The 19,483-nt window shown below is 39.2% G+C and overlaps 1 long non-coding RNA gene across 1 annotated transcript in view; it reads right to left on the bottom strand.

Annotated features, from left to right (window-relative positions):
* LOC126412457 (uncharacterized) overlaps positions 1-19,483 on the bottom strand; it is a 599,592-nt gene that overhangs the window by 426,282 nt on the left and 153,827 nt on the right. The window lies entirely within an intron of this gene.

Genomic DNA, 19,483 nt, shown 5'->3' with positions numbered 1-19,483 from the left:
CAAAGAAACTGGAACACGTGCCTAATATCGTGTAGGGCCCCTGCGAGCATGCAGAAATGCCACAAAACGACTTGGCATGGACTCGAGTAATGTCTGAAATAGTGCTGGAGGGAACTATCACCATGAATCCTGCAGGGCTCTCCATAAATCTGTTAGAGTACGACGGGGTGGAGATCTCTTCTGAGCAGCACGTTGCAAGGCTGCAAGGCATCAGAGATATGCTGACTAATAGTCATGTCTGGGGAATTTGGTGACCAGCGGAAGTGTTTAAACTCAGAAGAGTGTTCCTGGAGCCACTCTGTAGCAACTCTGGACATGTTGGGTGTCGCATTGCCCTCCTGGAATTGCCCAAGTCAGTCGGAAAGCATAACGGACATGAATGGATGCAGGTGATCAGATAGGATACTTACGTACGTGTCACCTGTCAGAGATGTATCTAGACATATCAGGGGTCCCATATCACTCCATCTGGACACGCTCCATACCATTTCAGAGCCTGCACCAGCTTGAACAGTCCCCTGCTGACATGCAGGGTCCATGGATTCTTGAGGTTGTCTCCATACCAGTACATGTCCATCCGCTCAGTACAATTTGAAACGAGACTCGTCCGACCAGGCAACATGTTTCCAATCATCAGCAATTCAGTGTCGGTGTTGCTGGGCCCAGGTGAGTCGTAAAGCTTTGTGTTGTGCAGTCATCAAGGGTACACGAGTGAGCCTTCGGCTCCGAAAGTCCATACCGATGATATTTCGTTGAATTGTTCGCACGCTAACGTTTGTTGATGGCCCAGCATCAAATCTGCAGCAATTTGCGGAAGGGTTGCACTTCTGTCACGCTGAACGATTTTATTTAGTCGTCTTTGGTCTCGTTCTTGCAGGATCTTTTTCCGGCCGCAGCGATGTCGGAGATCTGGTGTTTTACCGGATTCCTGATAATAACGGTACACTCGTGAAATGGTCGTACGGGATAATCCCCACTTCATCGGTACCTCGGAGATGCTGCGTTCCATCGCTCGTCCGCCGACTATAACACCGCGTTCAAACTTACTTAAGTCTTAATAACCTGCCATAGTAGCAGCAGTAACCGATCTAACAATTGTGTCAGATATTTGTTGTCGTATAATAGCGTTGCCGACCGCATCGTCGTATTCTGCCTGTTTACATATCTCTGTATTTGAATAGGCATGCCTTTACCAGTTTCTTTGGCACTTCAGTGTACATCTAGTGTAGCAAAGAGATAACGATTTTTTCACACTCTTCAAGGAATAATGTCTCATCATAATAGAGACAGTCCTTTGGTAATGTATTTCCTGCTCACTACCAGACCGTGTTTTATGCAGCTACTGGTCACGCCAAATGTACACTGACAATACCTCGTTTCTCGAAATCGATAATTTCAATGACGTAAGCAATTTATCATTCGATGGCCTTTGGAATTTGTACAATAACATGACATGGCTATCATAAAACCTTCATGCCATAGATTGACAGAACGTAAATACAGTTTCTGTGAATATGTAGACTTACGTCGTCGGTAACAACTTAGTTGGATAACATATACAGGGTACATGTGTACACGACATTCCGTGAGAACTACGGATAGCCTTGGGAGAACCAGCTATAACAAAACTCGTCCATCTGGTGTGCAAGATGTATGAGACAGGTGAAATGCCCTCGGTCTTCAAGATGAATACAATCATTCCATTTCCAAAGAGAGCAGGTGATGACAGGTGTGAACATTATACCAAACTATCAGTTCAATAAGCCGTGGTTCCAAAATATTAGCACGAATTACAGAAGAATGGAAAAACTAGTAGAAGCCGACCTTGAGGAAAATCATTTAGGATTCCGGTGAATTGTAGGAACGCGTGAGGCCATATTGACACTACGACTTCTCTTAGAAGATAGATTAAAGAAAGGGAAACCTACGTGTATAGCGATTGTAGATTTAAAGAACGCTTTCGACAATGTTGACTGGAATACTCTTGGTTCAAATGGCTCTGAGCACTATGGGACTCAACTGCTGAGGTCATTAGTCCCCTAGAACTTAGAACTAGTTAAACCTAACTAACCTAAGGACATCACAAACATCCATGCCCGAGGCAGGATTCGAACCTGCGACCGTAGCGGTCTCGCGGTTCCAGACTGCAGCGCCTTTAACCGCATGGCCACTTCGGCCGGCTGGAATACTCTCTTTGAAATTCTGAAGGTAACAGAGACAAAATAAAAGGAGTGAAAGGCTATTTACAACTTGTACGGAAACCAGATGGCAGTTACAAGAATCGATGGGCACGAATGGGAAGCAGTGATTGAGAAGGGAGCGAGACAATGTTGCAGACTATCCTAGATATTATTCAATCTGCACACTGAGCAAGCATCAAAGGAAACCAAAAGGAAACCAAAGAAAAAATTGGAGTAGGAATTAAAGTCCACGGAAAAGAAGTAATAACTTCGAGGTTTGCCGATGACGTTGTAACTTTGTCAGAGAGAGCAAAGGACTTTCAAGACAGTTGAACGGAATGGACAGTGTCTTGAAAGGAAGATGAACATAACAAAAGTAAAGCAATGATAGTGGAATGTAGTCGAATTAAATCAGTTGATGTTGAGGAAATTAGATTAGGGAACGAGACGCTTGGAGCAGTAGATGGGTATTGCTTTTGGGCAACTAAATAACTAATGACGGTCGAGGTAGGGAGGATAAAAAATGTAAACTGGCAATGGCAAGAAAAGCGCTTCTGAAAAAGAGAAATTTATTAACATCTGATGTAGATTTATGTGTCAGGAAGTCTTTTCTGGAGGTATTTGTATGCAGTGTAGCCATGCATGGAAGTGAAACATGGACGATAAACAGACAAAAAGAGAATAGATGTTTTTGAAATTTAGTCCTACAGAAGAATGTTGAAGATTAGATGGGTGGATCACGCAATTAATGAGGACGCACAGAATACAACTGAGGAGAAAAGAGATTTATAGCACAACTTGACTAGAATGGGGGATGTGTTGGTAGGACACATTCTGAGACATCAAGGGCTCACACATTCAGTACTGGAGGGAAGTGTGGAGGATAAAAATCGTAGAGGGAGACCAAGAGATGAATACAGTAATCATATTCAGAAGGATGTAGATTGGAGTGGTTATTCTGATTTGAAGAAACTTGTGCGGGATAAGAGCATGAAGAGCTGCGTCAAAGCAGTCTTCGGACTGACGACCACAACATCGACGTACTTACAGTTCGATTTTCAGGGGAAAAGGACTTTTCTTCTTTCAGAAAGAGTTGCCGGAATTCCTCTGACAGAACAAATAAGTTGAAGATCTAGTGGGAGCTTCAGACGTGCCGACACCCTGAGCCGGTTGTGGGCTGTGCTCAGCGGGTTCAAGCGGAAGGGCGCGTCTGCAATGAGCACACCTCCGATCTCAAGTCGCGATCCTTTATCCTGTTTCAACTTCCAAAATATTACCAATGAATATGTTGCTCGTGTAAAAGGACGGTACGGATAATTTATCTCGGAGAAACTTTACTTTTCACAACAATGCTATTGTCGTAAGTGTAACCATTAGTTGTCCTTGAGGATTCTTGGATCAAAACCCGCTGGCTGGCTTAAAAGGCGTCAGGTGTGTCGTTCGCATCAGAACGCAAACATCGTTGAACTGGTAACAGAAAAATAGACAGCCCTTTTCAGCAAATTCTTTCTTGCTTACGAAAATATTTTTATCGCATTAATTATACATGTTTAACGGGTTGGTTGACCCATTAACAGTATATTGTTAGCGTTGAGACTGCTGTATACATTCAGGGAAACTCTGGGAAACACAGTAACCAGATGCGATTGCTATATTTGAAACGTTTATTTGCCTATTACCTACCTGTCATACCTCAACTGGCTAATTATATGGTGGAACTCAGAGAATGTTAGTGCGTACATTATCACTAATGGTCAAATGACAAGATACGGAAATTATAGCTGACTACAAAGTCGTGTGCTGATAAACTGTGTCCGACAAGTACGTATTTTATCGCTGTGAAGGACGACCTTCAGCCAAATGTAATCCTGTGCTCTATCATAATACGATATGCTGAGTTGTGATAAGTATGCAATAATTGCATGAGGAAAATGATAGTTATAGCTTGCCTTTGCTTCTAGTCTCTCCGCTATGTATCTCGTCCACTAGCCAGATTCATACCAACACTTCACGAGCCAAAGTACAGAGTGCCATCGGTAAATCACATTGCGCGCTCATCCTATTAATTCCACAAGCGGAACGCAGGTAAAGTGAAGTTCAATACGTCTCTGTATAAAGTCGAGCTTAATTTTTTTTTAAATTTTACCTTCATAGTTGTGTGTTCTCTTCGCAAACTGTGTGAATTCCAAATTGCCTTCTACGACTTTCGTTGTTATGCCTAATAAAATAATAGTAACATAAAAAAAATTCATAACACTGTGTAAGAGATAATATGAGGTATTAATCTGATTGGTCGATTGTCTTAGCTTCGTAATTCGATTCGCCAGGTTCTACATAGTTCTTAAAATTAGTCGTCTGCGGAAACTATTTTTGGACTTAACACATTTCACGCAACAATCAAAGAACTTTGCTTGAGATATGCGGAGGACGAAGTATGTTTCTTTCCTCACTTTGGAATATACACTCTCAAAATTTAAACACTAAGATTTAGGTGGTGCGCTGTTGCACCATTTCAGTGCAGACCAGTTGCTGACTAAAAAGTTAAGAGAACCCCTGACAAGTCAAGCAGCGTTTCTAAGTGACGTATGTCTGCGATATCAATTTACCTTTCTGTCTGCGAAAACAGCAGATATTCTGCATTACTCTGACTGCACGGAAGTTTATTATTAAAGCAGTACAACTTCATTTCGTGCAAATTTTAACTGCAAAAGATGGCCGCCGTGTAAGATACAGAAGTATATTTCATACGCAAAAGGTACTTATTTATGTGTAAGTACGGTTAAATTTAAATTGATTTTGTTCTGTATATTTGCAGTACGATCTGTTCTTGTTACAAAAGTGAATATTTAGTGTTCCTGTTGAGCTGCTTCTTAAAAAAACAACTCGCGTTTTTTCGAATCCTGACAGTCATGACGTCGGCCGATAATTTGGGTGACATGAATTTTATTTAATTTTTCTTAATTGCAAAAATTTCTTTAATACAAAAGAGCTACTGCTCTCCGTAGTGCCTATTTTTGCCATAAAAGCGTAACAGAACGTTTATAAATCGATTTCTGAACACATTTCGTATTATTTATTACTTAGATAGACGCGATCTAGGGTTAAATTTTCCGGACTACAAATGTTTAAAAACCCGACCATCCAATCTTAGTAACGCGAAGTATCTGAAAACAAAGTAGCTACTAACTGATTCTTCTGTCATTGGACGAGCATCTAGATCAGAAAAAAAACTGCAGCATCAGCACAAACCACTTCAGTGTCCTGTTGTTTACTTATTGCCAACCTCGCGTCGTTGCCAAACTTTATACCTTCTTTAAAGTTAAACGTAATTCTTCTTTCGAAACTGAGCATGAGTCAAATATGTAGGAGGTGTTTTAGTGTACTGAGAAGAGGGATTTGTTGCCAGTGTTGTAGGAAATATTTTCAATGGCGGGGATGCACTGAGGACATCGTTTGGAAGACTGAAAAGACTCTCTCCTGGAACAGCAGAGTATGCAGTGGGAACATTCTGACTGTGGATCATGAAGAGGAAATTCGTGCCCTTCAACCACAGTTGGAGGAAGCTTGATAGGAACTGATCAGTATCTAGGGCGCTTGGAAAATGGCAGTTGGTAGGAAAATAGCGAGAAACAGAACGTCCTGTCCTAGTTTTATTATGAACAGGTATTTACCACTGCCAGAGTTAAGTGGAGAAGCATGAAGTGTGCAACACCCCTCAACCGATATCAGAAAGCCTAAGAACGTGCCCTTTGACAAGAGCCAAACCGGCATTTGCCTGTAGCAGGATGGCCGGACGCGGGTTTGAACCGTCGTCGTCTCGAATGCGAGTCTCATGTGCTAACCACAGCGCCACCACGCTCTGTTAACCACGTAGTTATATTGGATGGGGCAGAAAAAAGTTTGGGCAGGGTAGGGCATTTGACGTAACAGTAACATGAACTAGTCAGCTTGCCTGCTTAGTGCCAACTTTTCTATCACAAATATTAAACAATCTGAATTAAATTTTTACAGGAAGCAGTCTTGATGTGTTTGCATACTTCTGTGCATTAATATGATCGAAAATACAGTCGTATCAAATTTATGTACCGATAATTAAAGAAAATTTAAGGCTGAAATCTGAAATAAATACTGAATTACTAATATTTCTCATAAAATGAATGCACAGAACCGTTGAACTATATCTCGTGAATGTACGTACAACATCTGGCACGTGAAAATTGTGGTGCGATTACGAAAATTTGGTTTTCAAGAATACTATGAAAATCACATTAAAAACTCAAAACTCAAAAACCGGCGAAGTTATGGACTTCAAAACTTGGTTATTGCTGTAGCTGTATACAATAGTCACGATTTCAAAATTGGGTTGCTTTAGGCAAAGTAGAAGAAAAACTAAATTTTTGGATGGTCTCCCCTTAGGCACTGTGTCGTACACTGATGAGCCAAACATTATGACCACCTGCTTCATAGCCTGGTTGTCCGTCTTCAGAACGAAATACATCACTGATTCTGCGTATCAGGTATCGGACAGTTTACACAACGCCAGTTAAGTCACTCCTTGTTTGTTTGTGTAGTTCACTATATACTGGTGCCCATTGTAAATCAGTTAAGGCTTCCCTTTGGTCTCAGTGAACGCCAATACCTCAGCACTAAAACATGGAACACTACTTGCTAGTCAGGGGTCAGCTGCAGTACTGGACCCTGGGAGAAAGCCAGGCACACTACGAACTGGTGCGGGGGCAGGGAACGTCGCTCAGGAAATATGTGCTTTGCCTTTGCCCAGAATATGTCGCAGGTGGAGGCAGACAGGCTGGTGTATCCTACTTCTGGAACACCCTGTGCACTACCTACAACGTCCTAAGCTCCGTGCAGATGTCAACACATTCCCTTTCTTTACAAGTGTCACTCGGTGTAAGTGTAACAAATTCGTTCCAGTGTCATAATCAGCCACACTTTAATGGAGCTCTGAGGCGGATTAATGCGGGGTTAGAGATTGGACTGATGGTAGCCGACTTTGCTCATGTTGCTATGGTGCTAATCAGGACCATCAATAGACAGGGTATGATTGGGTGTGACCTACAACCAAACATGACTGGCAGGGGATAACTGGCGCAGCTGATTCATGAAAGTATACGGAGTGGATCCTGGACCACGCGTGAGCAAATACCTGTTGTCATGGGTAGGAAAAGTAGCTTGTTTAGTATAAATTCGGACGACATGTGAGGTGGCTTAATTATTCGTGTAGCACCACGCTACATATTTTATTGAGATTTTTATGCTCTAAATTCCCCAGGTACATTAATGTAATGTATGGGTAGCTGAGAAGTTCTTTCCATAACCGCGAAATAGTTCAAGACGCTCGATGGTTTTAACTTCGCGCAGTTAGTCGTTTCGGTAACTGATGACAGCTCTTAGGTATTTAATTTGCAGGATGCACTTTGCTTCTGTGAACGGCGTTCATTCTTACGAGGTCACTTTTCATTATCACTTTTTGATTCGCGTTTCCCTTGACCATTGGCAATATCCATTACACGATCCTAAAATTGGTATCAACATCGGAATTAGACATAATTGTCCCTTTAACTTTACATTCATTGTTCTATTGTTGAATATTTTCCCACCTAAATGCATGTTAATGGAAACAAATACATCTAATTTAAGCGTGCATTTTCATTCAGTAGTTAAATTCCTCCATTAACAAAAATGGGATCTCGTGTGGTGGATGACCTGTGTATTAATTGCATGACTGTTAACTTTTCATGGGCTTACCTTGTGAAATACAGATTTAATAAGATGTTAACCGTTGCTAGACTTATTTCATTACCTTCAAAAAGTAAATTCGCATGATTTTGTAGGTTTCCGATGACGGGGAATTCAGTTTTGTATCTCAGGGCTACGCACTGCTACAACCACCCCACCCCACTCCACACACTATGACAATTGTTTCCAGATTTTTACGAATTTCCGCGACCTTTCGATAGTCGAGATTTAACATCAGGAATAAATTAATTAGAGTAAGCCACTGCGAGTGTACTAATTTGTGTTTCTCTCCAGTCTAGTAAAAGATGAAGACGAGGTTGCTTTGTACAATCCGTCGGTTTGTATAATCCGTCATTGTTCATTATAGCGTTACAAATCTTGAGTGAATTTGTTTTTAAATGTTCGAATTTGTTTCATGTGTTATTGTCTTGATCTTGGGGGAACTTTTTTTTGTCAGGATTTCATGTACACTACTGTGTTTTAAATTATGTCAGTTGTCTCCACGCGCCTGAATTGCCGTGAGCTTAAAAATGTATGACACTTCTATTTCGCATTTTGGTAATAAAGGTATAGTACTTGACATTATAATAAATGAGCAAATCTTAAGTTGTTATAGTTCATTCTTTGATTTTTTCAATGATTTACTTGTAGATAAGAAAAAATAATGGGTCCCCATCTGGCTCATATCGTTAAACTTTCACTATGTGTTATGCAATTTTAATGATGCTTGTAATTTTGTTAATCAATTGTCTTTGATAAGTTTTGTGAATGTAATGATGGCATCTAACAGTGAGTTTATGCTGTGAAATCTGTACTGTTGTACTATATTTTGCTTTTGACTTTCTTGCACAACAGTGCAGTGAAAATGAACTAATTTTAATCACCTTTGCCTAATTTAAAAAGTTGTTTTAATTAACTTTGCTTCAGATATGATGCCCTCCAATTATGAACAATCAGATGGTGTGGCTCTATATGATGTGGTTATTATTGAATGTCTTTTATTATTTTGCTGTATTTCATAGCTGATCTTCATGCATATTGGTGCTGACTAAACTTTTATTATTTTATCTTAATGTTGCTATGTTACGTGTTATCAGAAGTGCTGCTCTATAGCTATAGAAGTATATGTTATGTTTCTGATAACTACACCTTGTAACTGTAATTAACTACTGGTTAGGTTTACTCTTTGTACACGACAACACATGTTTTGCTTGACCTTTGTACAGATGTTATTCAACATTCGTGTCAACGTTTGAAATGATCTTAAATGATATTTATTTGTGTTCTTCAAAAATGTACACAATTTATATCATTTGAGGTTTAAATAATCCCATTTCTTTGATTATGCTGTATTGTATGATATTACTTGCACTTGTCTTCATTATTTGTGATCAGGTCATTTGATGATGTGCTACAACCGAAACGCATCATGAGCACAATAAAGGATTCAATACCATCTGAATCTGTATTACTTACGTGACTTACCACTTAAATCCACATTCATAGTTATTGCAGTTTTTGGTATGGTGTCCAAAAATGCAATTGAAATGGCGTAAGGTGCATTTGACAATAAGGATTAGCATGTGCTGAACAGTGTCTCAAACCAAAACTAGTATTGTTCTATGTATAATAATTATTTTTTCCTTTACTGTATTTTACAGGGATATTAACAATTGTTCAATAACAGTGTGTCAATAGAGAATAAACTTTTTCTCAGTAACTTTTATTGTAGCATACATGTGAGTTTAGCTGTCAGGTTTAACAATGTGTACATTTCTCTGCCACATAGAAACATGATTGTTTGTAGAAGAGATGATGAGTTTCAATTTGCTATCTCACAGTTAGAAAAGTGTTTGGAAACAACACATTATTTTGGTATTCCTTCTCTTGTCTGATAGTGTCATATTGTGATGTTATGTACAGTTGATATGTATTGATGAACAAGATATAAAAGTAGTATGTAAGAACTTTCTAAAGACTTGAAAATATGGTTTCTAATATGTACTGTAGTATGTTCAGATGTTATGTAAAGTTAATCTGTGTTCATGAAAATAGTTGTAATACAGTACATAAGAACTTCTCTAATGTGATTTATTTTTACTCTGTGATTTTAATTTTGTACTTTGTGTCTGTGATGTCACTACTCTGTATGATTAATATTGTGATTTCTTGTTGTATGCCCTCATCTGAGAGAGTAATGACGTTGATTTACTGTAATTTTCCTTCTTTTTTGCTCATGTGAAAGTATATTGTGAGCTAAAACAATTGTTGTTGTTGTTGTTGTGGTCTTCAGTCCTGAGACTGGTTTGATGCAGCTCTCCATGCTACTCTATCCTGTGCAAGCTTCTTCATCTCCCAGTACCTACTGCAACCTACATCCTTCTGAATCTGCTTAGTGTATTCATCTCTTGGTCTCCCCCTACGATTTTTACCCTCCACGCTGCCCTCCAATACTAAATTGGTGATCCCTTGATGCCTCAGAACATGTCCTACCAACCGATCCCTTCTTCTGGTCAAGTTGTGCCACAAACTTCTCTTCTCCCCAATCCTATTCAATACTTCCTCATTAGTTATGTGATCTACCCATCTAATCTTCAGCATTCTTCTGTAGCACCACATTTCAAAAGCTTCTATTCTCTTCTTGTCCAAACTATTTACCGTCCATGTTTCACTTCCATACATGGCTACACTTCATACAAATACTTCCAGAAATAACTTCCTGTCACTTAAATCTATACTCGATGTTAACAAATTTCTCTTCTTCAGAAACGCTTTCCTTGCCATTGCCAGTTTACATTTTATATCCTTTTTACTTCGTCCATCATCAGTTATTTTGCTCCCCAAATAGCAAAACTCCTTTACTACTTTAAGTGCCTCATTTGCTAATCTAATACCCTCAGCATCACCCGACTTAACTCGACTACATTCCATTATCCTCGTTTTGCTTTTGTTGATGTTCATCTTATATCCTCCCTTCATGACACCATCCATTCCGTTCAACTGCTCTTCCAAGTCCTTTGCTGTCTCTGACAGAATTACAATGTCATCGGCGAACCTCAAAGTTTTTATTTCTTCTCCATGGATTTTAATACCTACTCCAAATTTTTCTTTTGTTTCCTTTACTGCTTGCTCAATATAGAGATTGAATAACATCGGGGAGAGGCTACAACCCTGTCTTACTCCCTTCCCAACCAATGCTTCCCTTTCATGGCCCTCAACTCTTATAACTGCCATCTGGTTTCTGTACAAGTTGTAAATAGCCTTTCGCCCCCTGTATTTTACCCCTGCCACCTTTAGAATTTGAAAGAGAGTATTCCAGTCAACATTGTCAAAAGCTTTCTCTAAGTCTACAAATGCTAGAAACGTAGGTTTGCCTTTCCTTAATCTTTCTTCTAAGATAAGTCGTAAGGTCAGTATTGCCTCACGTGTTCCAGTATTTCTACGGAATCCAAACTGATCTTCCCCGAGGTCGGCTTCTACTAGTTTTTCCATTCGTCTGTAAAGAATTCGTGTTAGTACTTTGCAGCTGTGGCTTATTAAACTGATAGTTCGGTAATTTTCACATCTGTCAACACCTGCTTTCTTTGGGATTGGAATTATTATATTCTTCTTGAAGTCTGAGGGTATTTCGCCTGTCTCATACATCTTGCTCACCAGATGGTAGAGTTTTGTCAGGACTGGCTCTCCCAAGGCCGTCAGTAGTTCCAATGGAATGTTGTCTACTCCGGGGGCCTTGTTTCGACTCAGGTCTTTCAGTGCTCTGTCAAACTCTTCACGCAGTATCATATCTCCCATTTCATCTTCATCTACATCCTCTTCCATTTCCATAATATTGTCCTCAAGTGCATCGCCCTTGTATAGACCCTCTATATACTCCTTCCACCTTTCTGCTTTCCCTTCTTTGCTTAGAACTGGGTTTCCATCTGAGCTCTTGATGTTCATACATGTGGTTCTCTTATCTCCAAAGGTCTCTTTAACTTTCCTATAGGCAGTATCTATCTTACCCCTAGTGAGATAAGCCTCTACATCCTTACATTTGTCCTCTAGTCATCCCTGCTTAGCCATTTTGCACTTCCTGTCGATCTCATTTTTGAGACGTTTGTATTCCTTTTTGCCTGCTTCATTTACTGCATTATTATATTTTCTCCTTTCATCAATTAAATTCAATATTTCTTCTGTTACCCAAGGATTTCTACTAGCCCTCGTCTTTTTACCTACTTGATCGTCTGCTGCCTTCACTACTTCATCCCTCAGAGCTACCCATTCTTCTTTTACTGTATTTCTTTCCCCCATTCCTGTCAATTGTTCCCTTATGCTCTCCCTGAAACTCTGTACAACCTCTGGTTCTTTCAGTTTATCCAGGTCCCATCTCCTTAAATTCCCACCTTTTTGCAGTTTCTTCACTTTTAATCTACAGCTCATAACTAATAGATTGTGATCAGAGTCCACATCTGCCCCTGGAAATGTCTTACAATTTAAAACCTGGTTCCTAAATCTCTGTCTTACCATTATATAATCTATCTGATACCTTTTAGTATCTCCAGGGTTCTTCCATGTATACAACCTTCTTTCATGATTCTTAAACCAAGTGTTAGCTATGATTAAGTTGTGCTCTGTGCAAAATTCTATCAGGTGGCTTCCTCTTTCATTTATTAGCTCCAATCCATATTCACCTACTACGTTCCCTTCTCTCCCTTTTCCTACACTCGAATTCCAGTCACCCATGACTATTAAATTTTCGTCTCCCTTCACTATCTGAATAATTTCTTTTATTTCATCATACATTTCTTCAATTTCTTCGTGATCTGCAGAGCTAGTTGGCATATAAACTTGTACTACTGTAGTAGGGTGGGCTTCGTATCTATCTTGGCCACAATAATGCGTTCAATATGCTGTTTGTAGTAGCTTACCCGCATTCCTATTTTCCTATTCATTATTAAACCTACTCCTGCATTACCCCTATTTGACTTTGTGTTTATAACCCTGTAGTCACCTGACCAGAAGTCTTGTTCCTCCTGCCACCGAACTTCACTAATTCCCACTATATCTAACTTCAACCTATCCATTTCCCTTTTTAAATTTTCTAACCTACCTGCCCGATTAAGGGATCTGACATTCCACGCTCCGATCCGTAGGACGCCAGTTTTCTTTCTCCTGATAACGACATCCTCTTGAGTAGTCCCCGCCCGGAGATCCGAATGGGGGACTATTTTACCTCCGGAATATTTTACCCAAGAGGACGCCATCATCATTTAATCATACAGTAAAGCTGCATGCCCTTAGGAAAAATTACGGCCGTAGTTTCCCCTTGCTTTCAGCCGTTCGCAGTACCAGCACAGCAAGGCCGTTTTGGTTATTGTTACAAGGCCAGATCAGTCAATCATCCAGACTGTTGCCCCTGCAGCTACTGAAAAGGCTGCTGCCCCTCTTCAGGAACCACACGTTTGTCTGGCCTCTCAACAGATACCCCTCCGTTGTGGTTGTACCTATGGTACGGCTATCTGTATCGGTGAGGCACGCAAGCCTCCCCACCAACGGCAAGGTCCATGGTTCATGGGGGGGCTAAAACAATTATGTTGATTTATATGACGTCTCTCGAAATATTTTTCTGTTTTATATGGTTATGTCATAATGTAATGGTGTCATGTATTTAGAGTAGTCAGAGAATTGTATTAATAAGTTACATCTGTAAAGTAAATGGTATGAATGGGTGCCGTTTACTTTAAAATTTTCACTTGTGTGAAAGGGGTCATGATAACAAGCCATCCAAGTGGGACTCATAAAATGTTCTGCTTCCAAGCACACTATTTTTATGTACAATAAACTGACAATGTTTACTAAAATTATATGTGAGGTTCATTTCTGGCTAATGCATTTTTTTCTAATTATGTGTGTCATTAAATAAAAGAAAGTAACCCTTTATCACCAGCATAACTGAAAGAATGGAAGAGGCTTGACAATTATGAGTGACGATAGTTAGGATGTTTTTTGGCGGCAGTTTACAGCATTAAAAGAAGTCTGCTAAAAACTAAAATGAGTTGCCCCAGACCGCAGCAAAAGAGTAAGAGAAAGTCTCCTTGCTCAAAATATGCCATTATTTAACCCTTGCACTACTTCATCTGCTGCCATTTCGGGACAACTGAGGTGTATTGTAAGGTGGCTTCATTATTCATGTAGCCCCGCCCTACGCATTTTATTCATATTTTTTTGCTCTAATAACACTCCCCAGGTCTATTACATAATGAATGGGTAAGTGAAATGTTCTTTACATAATTCATGCAACTACTTGCGAAATGCATATGTAATTAATTACACATGTTGCCTATGGTCACGATAGGAAATGAATTAGCTGTTCAATTTCCCTTGTGAGAAGCTGTATTTATCCGTTTATTCAGCAGAGCAGCCTAGTAGAGAGATGCGGTGGAGGCACACACGCTTTCGACATTCGCCACAGCCGTAAATGTGAAGCTCTAAGCGGTCTTCAGGGCTGACGCAGCCTCCATCCTCACTGCGTACCACAACTCAGTGCTGGACGTGTTAACATGGTGGGAGGCAACGCGCCAAGGAGCTAGAAAGCACTTGTGCAAAGGCGCGATGCCTACATGGAGGAGTGTCTCCTTTATTTGAAGAAAGCAGTGGTTGAAAGTTTCTCTGGGAACCACAAGACACAAAGTCTCAAGGGCTTCTCTGCCATGTGACTAAATAGGCCATTAGCTTCTGCCCTTGCACCCGCAAAATTAAAAAAGAAATGTTCACTCATGTTGGCACTCTGTCGAAATCTTGATCTTTCATTGATGTCATGGTCTCAGTCTCTGCAGATCTAGACTAGAGGTAGGACAACGCTCGGAAACATTACCGACATTGGTCGATGACATGGAGCTTTTCCAAAACTTAAGAGTTAGAACTCCGTTTAAGACACCTGCCACCAAAAACGACGGCCTGCCAGCGCCTCGCAGGCCCCACATGCGAAGATGGACCCAGTATGTGATTAACTGCCAATCACAGACGGCACATACACACACCAAAGTACTGGAAGTTAATTTGGTGAGACTTGGTCAGCATTGGTTTACTGAGGAATAGATCACGGGGCCTGATATTTGTTAACTTTGCAGAGGTAGTCATTTCGATAACCGATGACCTTTATTAGTTGCTTGACTTGCAGGATGCATTTTGCATCCGTGACTATGTTTGTTCTAACTAGTTCACTTTTATAAGAACTTTCTGATATGCTTTTCCCTTGACCATTCGCAATATCCATCATACGATCGTAAAATTAGTACCAATATCGAAATTAGACATTGCAGTTTTTTTAAATTTTTCATTCGTTGTTATCTCATTGAAGTGTCTCCCACCCGAATGCGTTACGGGAAATAAATAGCGTCTTTTACATGCTTTCATTTTCATTCAGTAGTTAGATGCCTCTCTGAACTAAAATGGGATGTCGTGTGGTGGTTGACCTGTGTATTTAACGCATGACTGTTAACATTTTAAAGTCGGCCTGAATCTGTTAAAGTCAGATTTAATAAGACATTATTCGTTGTGTGACTTGTTTCATTACCTTTCAGAAATAAATTCGCATCATTGTGTAGGGAGTTTCACTCCATTTTCCGATCACAGTGACTTTATTTTTGTGTCTCAGGGGTAAACACCAGTACAGCCATAACTACCTCACCTCAAAGATGACTGTGCCTAAACCGTATTTACAACAATTTAAAAAAATTCTGAAACATCACTAACAAGGTAAATTCTGATACACCAAATGACACATATACTATGAGTCATAAACAAAAAGGAACCATTGGATAAAGTAACGTGGGACATATCACAGATGTAACAATCCTTCACCAAAACATGCAATCAATAAAAAACAAAATACAACCATTTGAATTTAAGCTCCAACCTTTGAACTTCAGAGTAGTCTCTGTCACTGAACAGTGGTGCAGAGGCACAGGAATTGAATGTATAGTGTTATTGTTGTATGGAAGAACAGACTCTTAGTAGGAATACTTCTAAAGGTGGAGTATGATGTACAGAGTGGACAATTTTTTCAATAAAGTAACAGAAGTGCTAGATAATCCGAGGTACAAAAGTCAATATTATTTATTTATATTATTATAAATACAAATATCATAAATGAAACTAGTAGCTCCCTCAAAAATATCTTTAACCGTCAATAAACCAATACTGGTTACTACAGTGACTGCATCAGAAACTGAGCATGTGGCCACATACATATATACAGGGAACTGTGTGTTGTAGCTGTAAAAGATCTTGGACATTTTGACCATTTCTGCCACATAATAACTATAACATTAGGTATGGACAAGTTTCCTAAACTGCAGGCCTAGAAAATAACTTTGTCAGAAATAAAAATATAATTTTGTTTCCACAGAGCTACCAAATCCAAACTAGTATTATGTTTGTAGAGAAATCCATGTAAATGTGCAATTCCTTGAATTCTCAACATTATTTAAACTGAACACAAAAAGATATTTCGAAAAGTACCCACATTCGCATCAACGTCTTACAAAAACACAGGGATTAAGAAGTCCTCCCAAAACCTTAAGTACCTCAGTACTATGTAAAAGGGTCATAATGAGCCGAAGTCTTATATGTTAATAGCTGTAGAAAAGTTCGTTAATGGAAAATTATGCAGAGAATACAACCAAAGCCATTTGAGGTGTCATAAGAAAGGAACCAGGGAGAGACAAACTAAGGCATCAAGAGGAAAGAGGATAATAAATGATCCCACCTATCTAGAAAACTATGCGAATGAGTGTTTTTCAAGTATTGCAATGAAGTACCAGCAAAAACGTCCTGAAACAAACGTACATATTTATACACTATGTACAATGACGTTACTACCAACCACAGAGCACGAATCCACTACAACTGAGCACAACCTAAAAAATAAAATGAAGTAGGAGTTTGAGTACTGAATTAATATGTGGAGGGTATACAAGCTCCATTAACAAACATAATACATCGACCCTTTGCATCAGAGAAATGCTGAACATTTATAAGTTTATACTACTTTCTTATTATTATCATTAAATAATATACATGTGAGTCAGTAACCCCTACCCATCACCTTTTACACATTACAATAAGAGAAACTCTCCTAATGATTAGGAGTTGCCAAGGATAAACATTTTCAGTTTGTTTTCGAATTTCACTTTGCTGTCTGTCAGACATTCTATATCACTGATAATTCATCAAATATTTTAGTTGCGACTTTGTGCATCCCTTGTTGTGCTTAAGACAAACTTAGTGTGAATTAATGAATGTTATTTTTCCTGCTGATATTGTAAATAAGTACATAAATAAGGATATCATTGTACATTTTGAACTAAAGGGGATTACTTGTAGAAATATTTGTGAGGGAATAAATATACTGTAAAGCAATAGTCAGAATGCTCAACTCCATAAACAGATGCCTACAAGATGATCATGGGTGGGTATCATATGTTATTCTTACAGCATGTTTTTTTAAAGATTAGTTATCTCAGAACATTATTCTGTATGACATTATGAATGAAAATATGTCAGATTACTGATTTGTCCCTCCCCAAGATATGCAGTGATTCTAAGTGCAAATGTGGCTGAACTACGTTGTTTTAAGAGTTCCAAAATGTTTTTTTTCAGGTTAAAACCACATCAATATGTACACCTAAGAATTTTGAAGATTCAACGGTATTTATTATTTCGTCATCATGTGTGACACTTATATAGCGTCTTTTTAAAACTGGGGCTGCGACCATGCAGAGAAAACCTGTCAATGACACTTTTAAGAACATTGTTTACCATTTCTACTGTTTCTGTATGTATGCTTGGATTGATTACAATACTGGTGTCATATGCATAAAGAACTAATTCTGCTGTTGTTTATTAGATGAAAGATCAGTTACACATGAGGAACAATAGTGGATCTAAGTCTGAGCCCTGGAGAACCTTATATGTTATTTCTCTTATCAGTAAAGTAGTCCTGGTTGAATTACTAAGTCACAACCTTTTTCATTATTTTGCTCAGATATGAAATTGTACATTGTTTGGCTATAGCATCGGTTGCACAAAACATCAGTATACTGAGATTCACACAGTCAAATGCCTGAGATAGGTCACAGAAAATATCAACCAGTGCTGTTTTATTATTCAATGCTTGCAAAATTTGGTTACTGAGCATGTAAAATGCGTTCTCGACAGAGGATCCCTTCTGATATCCAAATGGGGGTTTGCTGCGAATATTTTTATTGCTCAGGTTACGTTCTGTCCCAGATTACACTACCTTCTCAAAAGTTTTGTAAAACGATATCAGTAGTACAACAAGTTGGCAATCTTTGACATATTTCCTATGACCTCTCTTAAGCAGGGGGTTCACAGTATCTTATTACAGTCTCTCTGGAAATATAATGGGTAGCTTTGAGGGATGAAATAGTGAAGGCAGCAGAGGATGAAACAGGTAAAAAGAAGAGGGCTAGTAGAAACCCTTGGGTAACAGAAGAAATACTGAATTTAATTGATGAAAGGAGAAAATGTAAAAATGCAGTAAATGAAGCAGGGAAAAAGGAATACAAACGTCTCAAAAATGAGATCGACAGGAAGTGCAAAATGGCTAAGCAGGGATGGCTGCAGGACAAATGTAAGGATGTAGAGACTTATCTCACTAGGGGTAAGATTGATACTGCCTACAGGAAAATTAAGGAGACCTTTGGAGAAAAGAGAACCACTTGTATGAATATCAAGAGCTCAGATGGAAACCCAGTTCTAAGCAAAGAAGGGAAAGCAGAAAGGTGGCAGCAGTATATAGAGGGTCTATACAAGGGCGATGTACTTGAGGACAATATTATGGAAATGAAAGAGGATGTAGATGAAGATGAAATGGGAGACACGATACTGTGTGAAGAGTTTGACAGAGCACTGAAATACCTGAGTCAAAACAAGGCCCCGGGAGTAGACAACATTCCATTGGAACTCCTGATGGCCTTGGGAGAGCCAGTCCTGACAAAACTCTACCATCTGGTGAGCAAGATGTACGAGACAGGCGAAATACCCTCCGACTTCAAGAAGAATATAATAATTCCAATCCCAAAGAAAGCAGGTGTTGACAGATCTGAAAATTACCGAATTATCAGTTTAATAAGTCACAGATGCAAAATACTAACGCGAATTATTTACAGACGGATGGAAAACCTGGTTGAAACTGACCTCGGGGAAGATCAGTTTGGATTCCGTAGAAATGTGGGAACACGTGAGGCAATACTGACCCTACGACTTATCTTAGAAGAAAGATTAAGAAAAGGCAAACCTACGTTTCTAGCATTTGTAGACTTAGAGAAAGCTTTTGACAATGTTGATTGGAATACTCTCTTTCAAATTCTGAAGGTGGCAGGGGTAAAATACAGGGAGCGAAAGGCTATTTACAATTTGCACAGAAACCAGATGGCAGTTATAAGAGTCGAGGGGTATGAAAGGGAAGCAGTCGTATCTGTATATTGAGCAAGCAATAAAAGAAACAAAAGAAAAGTTCGGAGTAGGTATTAAAATCC

Source organism: Schistocerca serialis, chromosome 7 (genome assembly GCF_023864345.2).
Source record: "Schistocerca serialis cubense isolate TAMUIC-IGC-003099 chromosome 7, iqSchSeri2.2, whole genome shotgun sequence".
Lineage (NCBI taxonomy): Eukaryota > Metazoa > Arthropoda > Insecta > Orthoptera > Acrididae > Schistocerca > Schistocerca serialis.
Note: the sequence above shows the minus strand (reverse complement) of the source record. Positions and strands in the feature narration are given on the sequence as shown.